This window comes from Eubalaena glacialis, chromosome 12 (assembly GCF_028564815.1).
Source record: "Eubalaena glacialis isolate mEubGla1 chromosome 12, mEubGla1.1.hap2.+ XY, whole genome shotgun sequence".
NCBI classification, from domain to species: domain Eukaryota; kingdom Metazoa; phylum Chordata; class Mammalia; order Artiodactyla; family Balaenidae; genus Eubalaena; species Eubalaena glacialis.
Window position 1 is genome coordinate 28,697,119 of NC_083727.1, and position 12,233 is coordinate 28,709,351.

Sequence of the window (12,233 nt, forward strand, 5' to 3'; positions counted from 1 at the left end):
TTGTTCTTTTCTTTTCTTTTTTCTCTTCTGTTCTGTTCTTTCTGTTTTTACAAATAAAATGGCTCAAACATCCATGCCGAATACTGAGGAAATCCTAGTACTCTCCCTGAGATTCTTAAGGATTCTCAGGAAGGGTGCCTTCTTCCTTCCAGCCACCTCTCACCTTGACCTCTTGCAGAGTTCCCTATATGCTCTCTTCATCCTGCTGCCTCTGTCTGCTAGTGGCTGTCAGTACTGCTTTACCTTCACAAAGTCATCACTCATCACAAGGCCATCACCCATCTTTCATTGCCCAAAGTAGCACCAACACAAGATGCAAAAAAGAAATCCCCTTGAACTTCAGGATTAGATCTTCCTGCCCTAAAGTGCCTGCCTTGAGTGGCCTCCCCCTGGGCTCCCAAAGCTCTACTGTATCTCCTTCACTGCTCACTCCCCCACTCCCACTGCCTCCTTCTTGTAATATTATTTGGAAAATTTTAATTTGCAATCTCTGTCCCAGACTAGGCTCAATATCTTTGCATATCCAGAAAGCTCATCATACTCTTTGCTAAACCAAAGAACAATCAACCAGACTCACCCTCAGTAGAAGAAAGAGCTAACAATACATGTTAAATGATTTTTTTTCTTTACTTTTCAGCAGAGTTCACTTCTTCACCAATCAAGGGTCTTGGGTTTTTATTCCTCATTTTACAGGAACGTTAATTTTCCTTTACCTTCGAAAATTTGTTGGAGCTGGAGAACCGGAAACGCCATGTCCTCTTTAAATCTTAGTAGCCCCAATTCACTTTAGACTGCAATAAAAAATCTTCCCGTGTTATTGAGGTTTGATTTGATTTTTCAGTTCGGGCTCTGGCATAATTAGGATGAAATGGTCTGCACTCCTCCTCCTCCTCCCTCAGTCTGGAACCCTGGACGCCAGCTTGTTGCCGCAGGCCCTCAAGGCCACCTCGGCCAGCCTGCCTGCTCTCAGCAGCCGCCCTCCTGGGCGCAGAGGAGGAGTGACCCTCAGGGTCTGCCTCCTCCACCTCCTCACCTTCTTACTCTCCTAACACAGAATTCCTAGGTAGACTTTAAAGAAAAGATTCTATGTGCCATTTCAGCCGGAGAAGAAAGAAGCTGTCACAGGCGAATAGAATGGAACCTGCATTATTATTAAGAAAATACCTGGCCAGGTAAAACTGAGCAAATTTTGTCCCTCAGGAATAAAGACGCAGACGTAGAGAATGGACTTGAGGACACGGGGAGGGGGAAGGGTAAGCTGGGACGAAGTGAGAGAGTGACATGGACATATATACACTACCGAATGTAAAATAGATAGCTAGTGGGAAGCAGCCGCATAGCACAGGGAGACCAGCTCGGTGCTTTGTGACCACCTAGAGGGGTGGGATGGGGGGGTGGGAGGGAGAGGCAAGAGGGAGGAGATATGGGGATATATGTATACGTATAGCTGATTCACTATGTTATACAGCAGAAACTAACACACCATTGTAAAACAATTATACTCCAATAAGGATGTTAAAAAACAAAAAAAAGGTTTGTCCCTTCTCCTCAGACTTCCTTTAAGTTTTCCTTTCCAGACTTTTCCCCACACACATAGAATCTGTCCAGTTCCTTCACACTAAGGTATAAATGGCTGATAAGACTTGATACGTTATTGCTTTTAGAGTTATTTGCATTTCATCAGGAGAAAAACATGTAGCCAAAGGAAACACACTGTTTACAGGATGGATAAAACTATTTTGCGAAAGGGCACCTTTGTGACACCTTCAAAATTATTTGTCCCAGTTGAAGGGTTATTCCTTGAGACCAACATGAGGAGAAATAGAAAGTTTATGTTTTTTGGATGGGGAGGTCCTGTTATAATCAATTCAGCACTGATATGTGAAGTTAGTCCTCCCTTTTTAAAATTAGATTGAATAGGTCTTGTTTTTTTTTTTTTTTTTGAGGCAAAAATCTTGGGGAGGTTGAGAGAAAGGAGTTAGTGGCTTCTATTTAATCTCTTATAAATGCGTATTGCCCGTCAACAATGGCCCCAATGCTCATCTCAGTAAACTGTAGAATAGGTCTAGAAAGGAAAGAAAACATTTAAAGCTTATGTCAGCCTTACTCTGAGAATAAGGGGTCTTCTCTGTGCTTTTAACTTTTGTCTTTCAGCAGATCTAAATCAAACAAGAAATATTATAAAAGCTGAAACCTTTTTCAATGCCAGGTCCTTGCTCACACTGGTAATGTACATTTTAAGGCTTCGACAGCATATTGAGGGAAAGTCAAATGAACGTCACGAGGTCATGACTGGGTTGGATTTGGCAATTTGATCTACTAATTCCAGAAATGAAGACTAGAGATCTGTGCAGATGGAAATGAAGGCCAATTAGACATATTAACATGTAGAGATTCTACATGTAAAAGATTCTACATGTAAAAGATTCTACAGGAATAAGATAGCACAGCATTTTACTCTGAGTCTTTGCCAGTAGAGTTTAATAAATTAAAATGAAATGCAGTCAAGTTGAGACATCAGAAAACGAGGTTAGGCAATATTATGCAAACATCTCAAGACTTGGTTAATGGATCCTGGCACTTTGGGAAGATGAATTCCTTAAAGCTGACCAGTGGGTTCTTTCGTGGTTTGAGTGCCTTGTCCACTTTCTGACAGAAAGGACCTGCACAACGAACTGGAGAGAAGACAGTACTTTTGGTTCAGGCAAATATGAAAACCAGGGATTCATACAAAGTTTTAGAGTTGCCCAAAGTTTTTAAAGTTACTAATATTTAGGAGTATTTGTTTCCCTTTATTTTTGTGTAAGGTCTCCTACCATGAGGTCTGCTTGTAACGACACTGCCTAGCTGCTATGAAAGGAAAACGAAAGAATTAAATAAAAATTATATCTTGTGGATAGAGAGAGTAGGGGATTAGAAAATAGACATACGGATCGTAATTCCTGGATTATATTTTTAAGCACCGCCTTTGCTCCTCTTAAGATTTTGTTTTCATAAAGCTTTAGGCTCTTATAGTGCAAATTGCACCTTGCTTAAGGGCAGCAAGATTTACTTAATGACTATCTGCAAATCATTTTAGAATCTTAAGGGAGGAATGTTATTAGAGTGGAAAGCAGTAAATGCTCTCTGTGCAGGGGAAAGCTTCCCCAGCTCATGGCAACAGGCTTTGATCTCATCAGCCCCCATAATGAATTTCTGCCTTGAGTTTTTTTTTAATTAATTTATTTATTTTTGGCTGTGTTGGGTCTTCGTTTCTGTGCGAGGGCTTTCTCTAGTTGTGGCAAGCGGGGGCCACTCTTCATCGCGGTTCACGGACCTCTCACTATCGCGGCCTCTCTTGTTGCGGAGCACAGGCTCCAGATGCGTAGGCTCAGTAGTTGTGGCTCACGGGCCTAGTTGCTCCGCGGCATGTGGGATCTTCCCAGACCAGGGCTCGAACCCGTGTCCCCTGCATTAGCAGGCAGATTCTCAACCACTGAGCCACCAGGGAAGCCCCTGCGTTGAGTTTTACAGGGACTTTCTTCTAAGGAGAGCAAAGCTCAGTGCAGACATTATCTAATTCTTCCTCGTAACATTCATGTAAGTTTGGGTAGGGCAGGTGTTATTGTTACCCAACCCATTCTGCAGATGGAGAAATAAAACAGAAAGTTAAGTGACTTTCCCAAGGTCAAAGAGAAGTTGAACAAGAGCCAGGAAGATTCCATTTGGGGTTTCCCAATTGTCGGCCCAGAGCTTTCACCTGCTGACTCTGGGACCACCAGGTAGCTGTTGGGGGAACTGGCAGGTCATGCAGGACTATGACAGGAGTGCATGGGTAAGGATTCTGAGTCAGAGGCCCCGAGTCTGCCCCTTTCTATACTAAATGTGAGATGTTGGACAAGTTATTGGGCTTTCTGGAATTAGTTTTTCTTCTTTAAAACAGGGTTATATTAGAAGTGTGTTCCCCACAAGTCTGCTGGATTAGATGAAATAATGCATTTTCAAGTTATGGCATGTGATGAAATAGTCTAATCAAATTAATATCCTAAAGCATAAAGTCTATAACCATGAGGTTGAAATTCATAAATACAAATTCAAAAGTTGATAAATCAATCAACTTTATTATCTAGATTCATTTCAAAATATGCAATCAAAATAGTCCATCATTATATTTACAGTAGATTTTATATGATTTTAACACAGTAAATTTGTGTCTTTGATTCTTCCATCCATTATTTCTTGATCCTCACTCAGACAGTCTCAACTGTGCTCCTAATAAAGCAAGTCCTACTAGTGACTAGGGAACTGTCTTTTTCTTCCTTTCCAAGCTTTTCTCTTCACCTCTCTGTGTCTCCCGTAGCTCCTGATGGTGCCCACAAGAAGTCATTGCCACAAAGCCCAGTCGATATGCATTGGGCATGGCCACCACTGCAGTTGGTGCTCTGGGTTCCTCATGGAGCCTGAGGGGCACTGAGTTCTCTGGAATTTTCAAACTGCCACAGCCAAGCTGTGCCCTGCACTAGAGTGGGGGGCTCTGTCCACCTTGGCTGGGTTATACCTTTCCCCATGGCTTTCCCTCCTGTGTCCTTCTAGGATAACAGCTTCCAGAAGAATACAGCACTTGGGGTCTGGATCAGGGGAGTAAAATTGAAGGACAGTTATTGTTCTGTACTTAGAACCCCTTTTCCTGTGACCACTAAGGTTTCATTTTCTCAAACTGGATCGTAACTACCACGCTTGTCTGAATCTCTCTGTCTGTCTGTCTGTCTGTCTCTCTTTTTTAAGGAAGGGTTTTCTCCTAGGAGGACCTCACAATTTCATGTAAATGATTTGTGGCAGGCAAACAGTCTAGAATAATAGACATGTCTGAATAGTTGGTTGAACGCAGACATCATTCACTGTTTTCCCACAGAGATATAACTGTGAAGTAAATATATATGTAAAGTTAAAGTTAATAAATATAAACATAATTTTAAGGGTAACTGTTTACTCGATATTTTTTATAAATCCTATGAACCCTTGGGCTTAATTGACTTTATTTAGTATATGAATGGTCTTCAAATTTATAGTAGCTAATTCTTACCCTTCAAACAAATGAGAATGAAAATAAAAAAGAAATATTCACTGACCACACATACTTAAAGTTTCAGAGATTATAGCATTTATCAGGCCAAATAATGTCCCTATTCATAGCTGAGAAGTCTGTTTTCCAATGGTTTATACTGTCATCTTTTTCTGAGGGGGAAAATTATCCTAAATATTTTGTTCCTTTGCCTTCTTCATCCACTCCATTTGTTCTATATCTAATCTCACATCTGGAGACATAAAGTTTATAGATTCTAAAATGAGATTAACTGACAATTTGTTGTTCCTGTTTTTAGAGCATGAAGAAATTTTCCCCTGGCTGGGGGGAATGGCTAATGACAGTATTCAAAACTGAACTGGTCAATTTCTGCCAGGTATTTGACATCTGAAAAATGATATCACTTTTTTTAGCTTGGAATATCTAGAGGATTTCCTACTTACTATACAGGTATTATTGTTTTGGGGTTTTGTTAAATTGTATCTGAGACTGAACAGAGCAGAACTTTCATGGCGCTTGAACACATGATGGAACACACACCACTGCCCTCGCCCTCTACGTGGAAGCTTGGCTCAAATATAAATTCCAGAAGAACCTCTGTGTCCAAATCAGAGGTATGAAGAATTAGACTTTATATCTAGACTAGGCTTTTAAACATATCCTCATTAGAGTATTAAGATTTATGATGTTGTTTTTTTGTAACATTCTGTTTCAAGACACTAAAAGTACTGGAACAAAAGCATTGAAATTTTGTGTCCCAGGGTTTTTCAAGCACTATATTTATATGACTGGAGCAGGGGAAAAAATCTAAAAGTTTACAACTAAATCAATGCTTGTGAAATTTCCAGTTTGTTCTCCTTGGACAAATAATGTTAGACTAAATATTAGAATGTTACACGGAATTGAATTTGGAGGTTTTCTTGAACCCTGAAAGATGTGTGTGTGTGTGTGGTGTGTGTGTAAAATCGCATACTGGTGATTACCTAAGGAAATCATTACATTGACTAAACTCCTAATTGAAGACATAATAGCTCAAGAGACCAAAGGTCTTTTATTTTGTTTTTTTTGTGCTATGGGTTTTTGACTAGCAAAGCTTTATAATATGTATACACAGGAACCATAATAGAAATTTTACTGCTTAACTCATTTTGAATGATCATTAGGAAGTACTTTCCCCCCAACCGTTATTTATTATGAGAGGAAAGTTTATCTCTTTGGTGATTTCAAGACTTGTATTAGTTACATGGCATATAAATAAAGGGGTTAAGAAGAAAAGCCAAAGGACTTCAGAATGACTGTAGGCTACAGGAGTAATAAGAAAGTGCTAACAATGTGACATATTTATAAAAATTGGCAAATCCCAGACTGAGGCTGGGGATGGAAAGGAGAGTTGCCTTCTCTTCGTTTGTCCCAGTGCAAAAGCAGTTAAATCAAGTTACAGCCTGACCTGCTGGGAAAGTACGGTTAGCAGTCTCACAATTATCACTGTTGTTCAGTTGTAAAAGAAAGAAGGGTTTTTTGTTGTTGTTATATTTTGTTTTGATTTGAAGAAGTGTTTCAGCAAGTTTAGGAAGAGGAAGTTAAATCCATGCCAAGGTATCTCTGATTTTTGCGGGTATTCCCTTCTGCTGTCCTCCAGAGCTGGGAATTTCCCTCCCTTTCTCCATGTGTGCTCCCATCCCCAGCTCATCAGTGGAGCAGCTTGCAAATAAGCCTTTTCCTCGTTCTGCCCCCTTTTAGGAAATCCATGCCTAAACAGAAAGGTTTTTGATCTATTTGAATACAGTACAACAATTCAAGTAGAATTTTATCCTTCAAAGAATCTTTTTTTTCCCACCCCAGAAGACAATTCTTCGTAGGCGCCATAGGCAGAGAAGAACATTTTCTCACCTGCTTATCTCAAAGTTAGCACATATAATGGAATATAATTTTGTAATTTTCAGTTAGGAATTTCTAGTTTTGTAAATTTAAATTAGTTTTGTAATTTGAAAGTTTAAATGATTGCATATTAACTACTATCATTCATTATAATAGAATAGAATAAAAATATAAAGATAATAAACTAGCGCTTATAATCTATTTTCAGTTTCCTCATTTACGGCACATTACTGAACAGTTATTGAACATTGGCATTTTCCATCACCTGCAATCATATTTCTTACTTAACTCTAAGGTTTAAAAAAATGTTTAATAAGAAAACAGTGGGTTTTCCCCCATTTTCAAAGATAGGAATAATTAAAAATAATTTTAATTCTAAATAATATTATTTAATGTCCCTACGTTGGCTGTAGGAGAGTGCAATACTGGGCAAGGATTGTTATTGTTCATCTTAGTCCTTGTATAAAACATTCAAGTGTGTGTATTAGTTAGGTCTGTACACTGAAGTTATTAAAAAAGAGTCCTGATTCTACTCTGGGGTTGAGTATGGCCCTGAGGGCCAAAGAAATGAACGTATACACCTTGAATAATTTATCCTTCTCTACAGGACTGGACTGGGGAAAAGGATCAGTATTACTGATTATGTCTTTTGCCTCAGGCTCCAACATGGCTTGGTAGGGCTCTGGTACTGATCTTGTTTTCATTTAAAATTTTGATATTTTGTTCGTCATGACATTTTTTACCTTAATTAAGATTTTAAACAATTATTTCATTAAAACATGATTTCTCTAGATTACTGAGTTTTGGGGGCCTCCTTAAATTTTGCACCCAAGGCAAATGCCTCACCCCCCCTTATTCTGGTCTGCGCCCAGCTTTTCTGTTTGGGCTCCGTTTTCCCCAGCCTCTAGAGTGTCGAGGTCATCTCTGATTACTTGGGTTGCTTAGTACCTGGAACAGTGCTCTCACAGAATAGATGTCTGGTAAGTGGTTAATGATATTGCTGATGAAGACTAGCTAATCGGTCAAGCCTCGTCTTTTCCAGTACAACGAATCTAGCGAGGTGGGCCCCAGGCATCACTTCGTGAGAGTAGCAGCCTCCTTCTCTACATGAGCCGTTGCAGACCCATCTCGAATGTCCCTTGAATGTGACCGGCATCTACATGACAGTAGAACACAGGGGCTGTAGAGCCAGATCAGCTCAGCTGGTCCACTCACCAGCTTCATGACTCTGGGCAAGTTACATAACTTCTGCAATCAGTTTTTTAAAATCTATATCGTGGGGATATTAATAGTACCTGACTCATGAGATTTCTGTGAGGATTAAATGAATTCATATATGCATCTTAGACTATATCCTCTAGGAAACTGCCTGAGGCAAAAGCTTCGGGATTAACTCTATTAGGAAGTGAAACCCCAGGAAAGAGGGGTGAGAGGAAAAGGAATTTAGTAAAAGGTAGGAAAATAGGGAGAGAAATCCAAGTGTGCTAGTGGGTGGGCCACAGTTTACAGGTACCATGGTCTCACAGGACCTCTCCAAGAGCTGTAGGAAAGCATCTAGAAACAGGATCTCAGAGAGAGGGACGAGCAAGCAATTTATCTGCTGGCCCCTTCCTATCTCCTGTCTTTCATTGGTCAATGTCGACCAGTGGGGTTGTAACTCCACCTTATGTCTGAATTATATTAGCTGGCCCTCCAGGCAGCTGTTAGGAAGGCAAGAATCTCCATGGGTCCCCTCCAGTCAGTGTGCTGGTCCAGTGGTCTCTCTGTGTCACTCAGAACCTAACATGGTGGCTCTTTCATCTTTAGTGGCCACCCTGGCTATCGCTTTATAGCCACCGGGACAATAAGAGCCATATTTTTGGAATCTGGATTCTTCCCAATGTTCCCAATGCTGGAAACTAGCTGCTGCTTCCTCAGCAAACTAATTTTTTGTATGTTTGAGGCAAGCCCTTGTTTTTTGCATGGACTGATCCCTTTGCCTCATAAGTGGTTCTTGCGGTCTTCAAATATCAGGATTCTTTCGGTCATTTAGAGCTCAACTCAAATGTTACCTCCACAGAAAGGCCTTCAGTTGACCAGCACAGCTTTCCTCAATCTCAGATGAAGAGATACATGGATGCCCTTCTTCTTTTAGACTTTTATTTCTATTTGTAAAACAGGATGTACTTTTGCCCTACAGATGAAGGACATTTTATGTCATATAAGGAAAGGGCGTGAATCTGGGCCGTCAGCTTGCTCTCACACCCTGTAGCTTGGCAGTTCACACAGCCAAACCACAAATGGAACTAATGTCTCATTATTGGCTTCCCATCACATCTGACCTAATATGAATCAGTCCCCTTTCCCTATCAATATCACAATTGGCTTGTTCAGGATGTGAAAAGATGTCATTTCTCTTCCTGTTTCTTTTTCATTCTTTTTAGAGCAATTAATTTTGACTTTGAACTCTTGGCTTGTAGTAAATTTAAGGCTGGCAATGGAAATTTGGAAAGAAAAATCAGTGAAACACAAATATAAAAGATACTTTTTTACCTTGTTTCCTTCCCTTCCATCTCTTTGCTTCCCCCTCCCCGTGGAACATGTGTCTGATACACTCCCTGCTACCACATCCTAGTTCTTTATTCCAGATACTTGTGTCACTCATGGTTTCTTACCATCTTTGGTCCACACAATGCTAAATTCTCAAGTCTTGAGAATTCATCTTGTAGCAAAGATAATGCATCATTAAAAAATTAGGATAAAATGTTCTAACATTTCCCCTCTAATTATAGTTTAATTTAGGGTCCTTCAAGGAAAAACAGTTAATTGACCAGTTACTCTCTCTGTTTCAAAATTAACAGGAGTCATTCCAGCCCCTGCTTTCTTGTTCATCTCACTGCCAAGTAACTTCTATATAAAAGGTAATAGTCAGAACTGGCATCTTTATCTAACAAATCCAGAATTAAACAATCTCATCAGCAATTGAAACTCTCTGCTTCCATGCAGACAACCATCTGTTTGTTGAATGCTCATTTCTGTGACACCTTTTTTTTTTTTTTAAATTAAAGAACATAGTACTTTATTTCCCCTCAAAATACCATGTTTACTCTCTAGGATATTCTTCCTCCCTCTTTATTTCATTTAGATATAATACAAGACAATGTATCGAGATAGATGTTATTTGCTTACAGTTAAAGGGACTTGACTATTAATAGTTGGTAAGCTGACAAAGGTGCAGGTGATGTGAGATTTTTAATTGATTTGATTGCTGGTAGACTTGGGATAGGAGTGGGAAACCCACTGGTTAAAAAAAAAATCAGCTGCAATTACAGTGACAGAACGTTGGAGATTCTTTGTTTGCAGAACATCAACATTTCAATATTATTTACCCAAATTGTACTTTCAATAACGTTTAGCAGCCTCTTTAATACAGAAACAGGAATAGATCATCATGGCAGTATACAGTGTAGGAAATGAAATGTTTTCATGATAACTGTCCTTCAAGAGCCAAAAGCATTTATCAAGAGTTTTTAAGTAAAAAAAAAAAAAGATTAACAATTTTTTTTTTTGGTAGTAGAAGGCACTAGGAAATATCTTCAAATAACTAGATAGAGGGGAGGTTAAAATCATTAAGTAATATTTGACTGAAATGTTTGGTATTTACTTTAAAAGCTTATATGTTTGCATAAATATGGGGCAAATGCTCAAGAGCCACTTTAAAAAAACGTATCTAGATTCAGTGTCCTACAGGCCTTTTTTTGGGATAACTGAATTCATATTGCTAAATTTTTTCATGTCTTAGTTTATCATGAATAAATTTATTAGTAGTTTTACTTTTCCATACATTTCTTGAAATTTTATTTTAGAATATGGTATGTATTATAGGATCTTAGTAAACTATAATGTTAATTGTAAATCTGACTATATCTTGAGAACATTATTTCCTTTAAAACATGTGAGCTGAGAGCTTGATGTAACTCGCTTTGCTTAGCATTTTGATACAGAAGTATAAATGTAGCCCACAGAATGTCTGCATCTGTGGCTAAATGTTAGATACAGAGTATGTGAGAGGTGCAGAGTAGAAAAGAAAATATTCTTTTCAAATTTTTATTTTTAAAATAACACTAGTTAATTTGTCTACTAATAATGAAAGGAAGGGTTGTAATCTAGAATATCATTGGCCTTCTTCCTCACGTATGAACAGGCTAGTCCCAGATTAAAAATATGGAACTCTTCATGAATTTGCGTGTCATCCTTGTGCGGGGGCCATGCTAATCTTCTCTGTATTGTTCCAATTTTTGTATATGTGCTGTCAAAACAAGCACTCTGTGACATCTTTACCGCGGTCACCCAGGATCTGGTTGGAACCCACCAGTGATGGGAATGTACAACCATATGAGACAAGTCTTTTCATTTCAGAGAAGCTGTAATCCTTAGGAAGGTCTTTTTTGTATATTGAGCTGCAATCTGTCTCCTTGTGATATTGGCCCACTGATTCTTGTTCACCCTACAAAGCAGTGTTTCACAAAGTGTGCTGTGTAGACCACCTGCATCAGAGTCACCTGTGGTTCTTGTGGAAATGTAGTTCCTTGATTCTCCTCCACCCAGGGCCATTTGAATGGCAGCTGGTGGCTATGGAGCTCTGATCCCTGCTTTCATATGCTTTCATAAGCTCCCCCTGCACACATAAGTTTGAAGATCAGTGCTCTGAAGCTGAAGAAAATAACAAGGTCAGTGTATTTTATGCACCTAGCCTTTCAGATAGTTGGAAAGAGGTATTATTATCTCTGTTTCTCCATGTCATCTGTTCTCCAGACCAAGCCTCCGAGTTTTTTCAATTATCTCTCATATGAAATGGTTCCAAGTCTCATTCTCTTTGAAGTGTGCTTCATTTTAATGGAGTTTGTCCTAAAATGTGATGCTCAAAACTGAATGTAATGCTCCAGGTGTGCCCTGCAGTGGTGGGAGGTAGGGCAGAATAAAGGGAAGAGTTCCTTAGCACAGAAACTGTATTCTTGTAAGAGAAAACATTAATGAAATTAAATACATTTATTTGGTTCAAGAAGATCAGTTAGCCTTTGAAATTTTGATCTAGAAAGAAATAGCTTAAATATACCTGGATTTTCAAAGAGAAGAATATTCTCATGATAGCTTGAGCACTATGTATGGTAAAAGCTCATTACTCTGGACTGCCAATTTGGAATTTTTGGTAGTTGACATGGGATTAAGATAAAGATGTCTTCGACCTATTTATGTTAAGTGGATTCAGTAAGCAAAAAATAGTATAAAAGATTGCAAGGATATAATTAACCTA

General features: G+C 39.0%; 1 non-coding gene across 1 annotated transcript; it reads right to left on the reverse strand.

Annotated features, from left to right (window-relative positions):
• Positions 1 to 11,137: 11,137 nt before the first annotated feature.
• Positions 11,138 to 11,244, reverse strand: LOC133102696 (U6 spliceosomal RNA). Its single transcript, XR_009703047.1, has one exon. It is a non-coding gene; the product is annotated as a U6 spliceosomal RNA (small nuclear RNA).
• Between the last annotated feature and the right edge of the window lie 989 nt (positions 11,245 to 12,233).